Source organism: Budorcas taxicolor, chromosome 9, assembly GCF_023091745.1.
Source record: "Budorcas taxicolor isolate Tak-1 chromosome 9, Takin1.1, whole genome shotgun sequence".
Taxonomy (NCBI): Eukaryota; Metazoa; Chordata; class Mammalia; order Artiodactyla; family Bovidae; genus Budorcas; species Budorcas taxicolor.
The window spans coordinates 50,179,384-50,188,401 of NC_068918.1; positions in this window are offsets into that span (position 1 = coordinate 50,179,384).

Sequence of the window (9,018 nt, forward strand, 5' to 3'; positions counted from 1 at the left end):
TCTGCACTCCATATTTATTGTAACATTCTCAACAATAGCCAAGACATGGACACACACACATACACATACATGGACAGTGGCATATTATTTAGCTATAAAAAGAAGAAAATCCTGCTGTTTGTGAGAATGTGGATGGAAATTGAGAACATTGTGCTAAGCGAAATAAAACAGAGAAAGACAAATGGTGAACAATCTTACTCATACATGAAATCATAAAAGGCGAGGAGCTCATAGAAACAGAGCAAATTGGTGTTTTCCAGGGGAAGCGGGAGGCAAATGTATGGAGAAAGTCAAAGGATACAAACTTATAGCTATAAGATGAATAAGTCCTGGGGATGTAATGAACAACATGATGACTATAGTTAACAAAAACATATTGTATACTTCAAAGTTGCTGAGAGAGTAAATCTTAAGAGCTCTTGCCATATAGAAGAAAAGAAAAAAAAGAAAATGTCATACTATGTTGGTTGATGAGTGTGTTAACTAAGCTTCTCATGGTTACCTTTTCACAATATATACATATATCAGGATATTACATTGTACACCTTAAATTTACACAATGTTATGAATCATTTATATCTCAAATCTGAGAATTTTAAAATAAGTGTCAGGTAATTATTATACCATGATAAGTGGGTTCCTCATGTCTAGGACGGAAAAGGCAGTGGCACCCCACTCCAGTACTCTTGCCTGGAAACTCCCATGGATGGAGGAGCCTGGTAGGCTGCAGTCCATGGGGTCGCTAAGAGTCGGACAAAACTGAGCGACTTCACTTTCACTTTTCATTTTCCTGCATTGGAGAAGGAAATGGCAACCCACTCCAATGTTCTTGCCTGGAGAATCCCAGGGACGGGGAGCCTGGTGGGCTGCCGTCTATGGAGTCGCACAGAGTTGAATACGACTGAAGCGACTTAGCAGCAGCAGCAGCAGCATGTCTAGGAGGGGACAAGTATCAGAACAAATGTTACAAGGCTTAGGATGATGGATCAAAATGGAAAAATCTGGCCCCTTGACACTGTTCAACTGTAGAATTAACTAACCTTGGAAACTCACTTGAGGACTTACTATATGAGAGAAATAGCACACTTAATAAGCAGCTTCTCATCACTCCTGGTAAGAAAGAGATTATCAACAGTACCCCGCTCCTCTGTTACCTGACATTGAAATTATCCGAACTGATACAAACACTAAGAAATATTCAGATATGTATGGACAGCTTTAAAAAAGGAGGGGATTGAGAAAGAGTACATGCTCTATTGCCTGCATTTATAGAGGACTGACAAAGAACTTTAGGGACTTCTGAATTACCTATCAGTAAATGGTGAAGTCTTATGTAATAGCCAATTACTGAGTGAAATCCCAGGCTATTAATTACATGCCAGAAAGGACATCCATTTACTGACTGATGTTACTCTAGGCTGGAAAATACTCTCACCTATTTCCTTTTGGGACTCTGTCACTGTATTATTATTACTGCACCTGCATCTTTGTTGTCGCTTGCGCAAATATTCCATGATACCATCATCATTTTTAATTATTCTATGATTATGGGAACATGCTGGATAATTTCCAAGGCCAGAGAAGATTGTGTTGTTTCCGTTAGCCACTTCTTGCTTCGTGTTATAGGACAATAGTTAACTCTGGACTATCCTACATGATTGCTATCAGGCACTATTTCCAAGATCTGCAGAATTCATTTATTAGGCACGGACTAAACCATTAACAAGCAAGTGGTCAATATGAGATTACTGGGTGAGAAAATTAAAATGCAGAGGGTAGTAAGTCAAGATCTCCCTCAGTTTATATTTACTGACAGAATATGGGGGATTGGGGAAGTAAAACACAGTGCTAGTAATGGCTCTCCTTGTAACAAACTCTCTGCAACTGACAGGTATCTAGAAAATAAAGGTAGCAGTGCATTTTTCATTAGAAGTCGATAGACTGCAAAGCTGTCAAATGTTAACTAGCTTACCTTCTGCTCTTTGCAAAAAGGTTAATGGATACAGCACATTTTCCAATGTGACTCTGAAAAACAAAGAATTACAAATAGTATGTGGTGGTATTTGTTTTTCTTCTTTTTTAGCCTACTCTATGTAAAATCTAGAGGTTGAATGCCACATTAGAGCTTTCAGCTATAAAAAAAAAATTGTTAGTGATAATATGTGTAGGTGGGAGGTGGGGGTGGGTCAGAGCTTTAGTGGAGGGTTTGTAAGTGAATTTATAGTAGTTAGTCTGTCATATTAAGCATGGACCTGTATTCATATAAGAATAAAACCTTTAACCTTCACCTTTCATAGGAACATGCTCTTTATTTATCATTTGTCTACTTTGTTCAAAAATATTTTAGAACTATGTGTTGTGAAGTGTTTTCATTTATGCCAAAGAAGATGGCTAACCTGTATGTATAGATAAAAATAACACACTTAATGAGCATCTTTTCATCACTCATGGTGAGTAAAAAAACATCATCAACAATATCCTCCTCCTCTGCCCAGGAAGTGAAAAATGAACTAAATTTAGAACTGACCATTACTTTGATTTTCCTCAGAGTTTTATGACATGCATATGTATTCTTAAACATGGCTATGTTTAAGTCTTGTGTGTTTGAATATTTTAGTCAAGGAAACATATTGTATATACTCTCGTGTGCTTATCACTCAGCATTTGGCTCTGGAGATTTATTCTAATAGATGGTTCATTTAGTTATCCTGACTCTAGGAATCTGTTGCTAAATGCATGGCTGTTTTTAAATATTCTTGTGCACATTTCTTAGTGCACTCGGAAGTTTAACTAAGATGTCTGTTTAGGAATGAAACCACCAGATTGCAATGATTGTGTGAATTCTTATTCAAAACAATGAAGAATAAAAGCTTCTGAGCTGTTATTTTCACCTTTAAAAGTTTTGCCAATCTGGAGGATGTAAAGTGAACCTTATGGTAATTTTTATTTGTATTAAATGATAACTAATAGTTTTAGCACATTATTTACACATTTATTTGCCATGTTTGCTCCCTTTGTTGGGATTATTTTCCTATTGGAATTTCTTTTGTCTTTTCATTAGTTTGGGGTGGTTTTTCACATATTTTGGACAATAACACACTGTTAGTAATTGCAGGAAATAACCCTTCTATGGTCATGGTTTGTGCTTTCACAATTTTTATGATGTGCATTGCTAAACAGATATTCTTAACTTTAGTGCACTCAGACATAGCAACTTTTTTCCTTTATACTTTATGTACTTTGTATTTTTTAATGAAATAATTTCCTACTTAGTTTCATATTTTCCAATTTTTTTACTTAGTTGATTTTAGATATTGATTGCATAACTGATCACTTGTGTATGTTTCTGAGTAAACATTTTTTTTATATTTAAATGTAAAACAGCAGCAGCAAACCAAACTTTATTTATACATGGCAAAGGCCATGTATAAATAAAGTTGGCACCCCACTCCAGTACTCTTGCCTGGAAAATCCCATGGATGGAGGAACTGGTGGGCTGCAGTCCACGGGGTCGCTGAGAGTTGGACACGACTCAGTGACTTCACTTTCACTTTTCACTTTCCTGCACTGGAGAAGGAAATGGCAACCCACTCCAGTGTTCTTGCCTGGAGAATCCCAGGGATGGCGGAGCCTGGTGGGCTGCCATCTATGGGGTTGCACAGAGTCGGACACGACTGAAGCAAATTAGCAGCCGCAGCAGCAGCAAGCTACTCTTAACAAAGAGTCCTGAATACAATGGTTTAAATAAGATGAAAGAGTTTTCACTCCCTCCTATCTGATTCCAAAGGTAGGTGAGCAGTTAGGACAAGTGGAGGGCTCCACTCTACAAGGTCAGCTGGGAACCCTGGGCAGTGAGCAGTTCTGCCAACCTCTGGGAGTGAAGTCCTTCTCGGAGTCAAAAGCAGCTTCTGCATTTCCCAGCCATCAAGAAAGGAGAGCGTGTTCATAGCAAGTATTCTTTTTATTCTTTAATACACTCTATTTTTTATTCTTAATTGGAGGAAAATTGCTTTACAATGTTGTGTTGCTTTCTGCTGTATAAAAATGCAAATCAGCCATGAGAATAATAATTAATAATGCCCTCCTTCCAGAGCCTCCCTCCCTGCCCTACCTCTTATTCCCCACCCTACCCCTCTAGATTATCACAGTATGCCAGGCTGGGCACCTTGTGTTACACAGCAACTTCTCACCAGCTAGTTAGCATGGCCACATGATAGCATATTTATGTCCATGCTACTTTCTTCATCACACTCCCTCCTTCCCCAACTGTAGCCACAAGTCTGTTCTCTACATCTGCCTCTCCACTCCTTCACTGCAAATAAGTTCAACAAAACCATTTTTTCTAGATTCCCTACATATGTATTCAGTTCATTTCAGTTCAGTTGCTCAGTCGTGTCCGACTCTTTGCAACCCCATGAATTGCAGCACACCAGGCCTCCCTGTCCATCACCAATTCCCGGAGTCCACCCAAACCCATGTCCATTGTGTCGGTGATGTCATCCAGCCATTTCATCCTCTGTCATCCCCTTCTCCTCCTGCCCTCAATCCCTCCCAGCATCAGAGTCTTTTCCAATGAGTCAGCTCTTCACATGAGGTGGCCAAAGTATTGGAGTTTCAGTTTTAACATCAGTCCTTCCAATGAACACCCAGGACTGCTCTCCTTTAGAATGGACTGGTTGGATCTCCTTGCAGTCCAACGGACTCTCAAGAGTCTTCTCCAACACCACAGGTCAAAAGCATCAATTCTTCAGTGCTCAGCTTTCTTCACAGCCCAACTCTCACATCCATACATGACCACTGGAAAAACCATAGCCTTGACTAGGCGGACCTTTGTTGGCAAAGTAATGCCTCTGCTTTTTAATATGCTATCTAGGTTGGTCATAACTTTCCTTCCAAGGACAATATTTGTTTTTCTCTTTTTGAGTTACTTCACTTTGTATAACAGGCTTTGGGTTCATCCACATCACTAGAACTGACTCAAATTCACTCTTTTTAATGGATGAGTAGTATTCCATTGTATATATGTGCCACTTGATAAACTCTTAACGTCACATTCATTGTAGTTCACGTTAGCGTATTTATATGTGTCTGAGTTACTTTTTCTGTTCTATTCATCTGTTCTCCTATCACTGCCTCAACAGTATTCTGATTAAAATATTGCAACTTTAGGATGTGTCATCTGACAGAAAAACACCTCCCAATCTTTTTCTTCTTCTTCAGAAGTGTTAAATTTTCTTAACCCTTTCCTTTTTTTTTTTACAGAGTATACGTAATTATGTATAGGTTATAATCCATATATAACATGTATAGAATATAATCTGTATAATGATTTTAATTTACAGATATATGCATTTATATATGTTACATATAATATTTATAAATATATATATTAAACATAGTGTATATATATATTTCCCAGGGAACCTCCCTAGGAAAGATTCCTTACCCACTCCTTTCCCCAGTGTCCCCTGTGCTTGATTATAGAAAAGCTTGTCCTACTAGGTCTTCCCTGAATTCCAAATATTAAATGTAATCAGAGAAGTGAAAATACAGAAACAAGAAAGACAAAATACTATTAGTTTAGCCATAAAACAAAGTAGAAACTGTAGTTCCTCCTCAAGTGCTATAGATAATATACTCAGCCATATCCTTCAGTTGTTTTTCAGACACTAAAACTCCCAGAAGTGGGAGGAAGTTAACTGCATGCTGACCATCAGCATGTCGACCTGAGACAGGTTGAAACCAGAAGGTTGATGATTGAGATTCCCCGAGTATCCCTGGCTACCTTGGCATAAACCAATCAGAGAATTGAGATGAGTTGGTCAGGCACCTGCCACCCTCTCCCTCGCCTTAGCTTTAAAAACTCTTACTCATCTGGGATTCCAGGTCTTCTGAGCATGAGCTGCCTCTTCTTGCTTGGCCACACAATGGGCATCTTGTAATAAACACTGTACTTCCCTTCATCACAATCTTGTGTCAGTAATTTGGCTTTGCTGTGCATCAAGTGAGCAGACCCAAGTTTGGTTTGGTAACAGTCTTTCCAATGTCAGGTATTTCTACCTATGAGTGTGGTGTCTCTCTCTCTCCATATATTTAATCCTCCTTAAATTCTTTCATTGTATTTCAATAATATTCTTCAAAATGAGATTCCTGCAATTCTATTACTTTATATTTATAAAATATGCTATGTGTATAAATATATGTATATACATACATTTAAATTCTTATTATAAATATAAGTTAATGTACTTTATTGATATTTTTATAAAGTTGATAAACTGCTTTATTAAATTTAATAATTTTAGAGTATAAACCAGGAGTTGGCAATTTTTCTTTTTCTGCAAAAGACCAGATAGAAAACATTTTAAGACTCTAAGGTCATAAGGTCTCTAGCAATTATCCAACTTTGTCACTGAAGGATGAAAGCAGCCATACACAATGCCTAAATATTTCTAACAGTTCACTGATATATGATATTTGTTATAGGTCTGCATAGATTATTTGGACTATGGAAGTTTTCCTCTATTCCTACTCTGCAAGAAGGTTTATCATTATTTTCCCTCCATATCTATTGAGGAGTTTAACTGTTTTTTATTCTTGAACCTGTTAATATTATGAATAAACAATAGATTTTGTAAAGTTGAACCAGTACTATATCCCTTGTACATTTGTACACAATGGTATTTTCTTTTAAAAGTATTATTTAGTTTGTTTCAGAATGTTGGCTTCTGCTTTTGATGAGTGAAACTGACCTGTTTGTTTAATTTTTATTTTCCCCCTCTTACTGGCATTTCCTGCTTTGGAAGTAGGCTGAAAGAGTTACATGAATCGAGTGATCGAGTATTCCCTCCTTTTTTGTTCCCTGCATGAATTTGCCTTCTATCAAATTAGATCTGCCTTGGATTTTCAGTTGACTTCTGTAAAACTGTCTGTGCCTGTTATAATGTCTGTGGAAAGATTCTTTATCACTGATTCAATTCCTTAACAATTAGAGAAGAATTCAATTTTTTGTATTATTTCTTGATTCCATTTTGGCAATTTGTATTTTTCTAGAACTGTGTTTTGACTAAGCTTTCAAATCTTTTGGATGAATTTATTCAAAATTTGTTAAATTCTCTTTTTTAAATTTCTCCAACAATTGTAGTTATATACATGCTTCGATTCTAATATCATTTGAATCTTTTCTATATATTGCTTGGATAAATCTTGCCAAAGTATTGTCAATTATATTAATCTTCTCAAAGAGCAATGGTGTACCTTTATTAATCCTCTGTAATTTTTTTATTTTATTAATTACTCTTATTTTTAGTCCCCTTTTCTTCATTAGTGTTCACTCTGTTTTTCTTTTTCTGATTTCATAAGTTAAACACTTAGCTTAAAAATATATATCTTCTCTTCTTTTTCAAATAGAAGTATTTAGAGCATTATGCTTTTTAACCATATCCTATAATTTATATTTTATTTAATTATTATTTATAACTATTTTCTAGTTTATGTTATGATTTATTCTTTGGCAAAGAGTCAGTTGGAAATGTGTTTTTTAATAAATTTCTAAATATATAGTATTTTAATGTAAACTTTCAATATTGATTTCCAACTTTAGAGCATTATAATCAGACTGTTTTATACTATTCCAGTTCTTTGATTTTTTTCATTGCATAGTACCCAGTCAATTTTTAGAAGATTTGTTAATCTCTCTATCTACAATGTTGGAGGTACACAATGCACAATGGTTATGTCTCCCTGTTGAGTTGAAACTTGTATCTATTTTTCCAGAAATGCTTTTTAAAAGAAGTATACACATTTTTTAAATAATTCCAAACTTTCTACCAGCTAATTTTCCATCCTTATGTTTTACTAAGTGTGCTTGAAAAAAATAGTGTATTTTCCCTTTCTTGTGTGAGGGATTCTATCAGTGTACATGAAATCAAACTTTTTAATTGTGCTGTACAAAAATTTTATTCCTTTACTATTTTCATTTTCTTAATATATATCAACTAATAGAAGAAGTGCATTACAATCTTTCTTTATTTCTTCTCAAAGTACCAGTGAAGGCATATCTATATATCTATATTTGTCAACCTCTCTATCCACAATGTTAAATGCACACATTGCACAATGGTTATTCTCCCTGTTGAGTTGAAACTTATATCCATTTTTCCAGAAATGCTTTTTAAAAGAAGTATACATTTTAAAAAAATAATTCCAAACCTTCTACAAGTTAATGTTCCATCCTTACGTTTTTTAAAACACTATGAGACTAAAATTTTAAAGTCAGTTCTGAATGTATTTAAGAGTCTAGTACATATATACATACTAAAATACTGACTTTGTTGGTGTGTGTGTATATATGTGTGTGTGTGTTAGTTGCTCAGTCGTGTCCGACTCTTTATGACCCCATGGACTGTAGCCCACCAGGCTCCTTTGTCCGTGGGATTTTCCAAGCAAGAATACTAGAGTGTGTATATATATATTTCTATGGTTTTCTCTAATATTGTGATTGATCCCCTTCAATTTTTCCTCTTCTGCTTACCTTAAGCAAAAACCTATTTCTAATCATTTAATGATCATCATGAGAGTCCCTTGGACTGCAAGATTCTTGAGAGTCCCTTGGACAGCAAAGAGATCAAACCAGTCAATTCTAAAGGAAATCAATCCTGAATATTCATTGAAAGCACTGATGCTGAAGCTTCAATACTTTGGCCACCTGATGTGAAGAATTGACTTTCTGGAAAAGATCCTGATACTGGGAAAGATTGAAGGCAGGAGGAGAAGGAGACATCAGAGGATAAGATTATTGAATGGCATCACCAACTCAATGGGCATGAGTTTGAGCAAATTCCAGGAACTGGTGATGGACAGGGAAGTCTGGCATGCTGCAGTCCATGGGGTTGCAAAGAATCTGACATGACTGGGCAACTGAACTGAACTGAACTGAATGATCATCTTTGAAATTTAGTGTACCGTATAGTGCCACAAGAGCTTCCTTGCAATTCCTTGCAATGAAGCAGGCCTTGG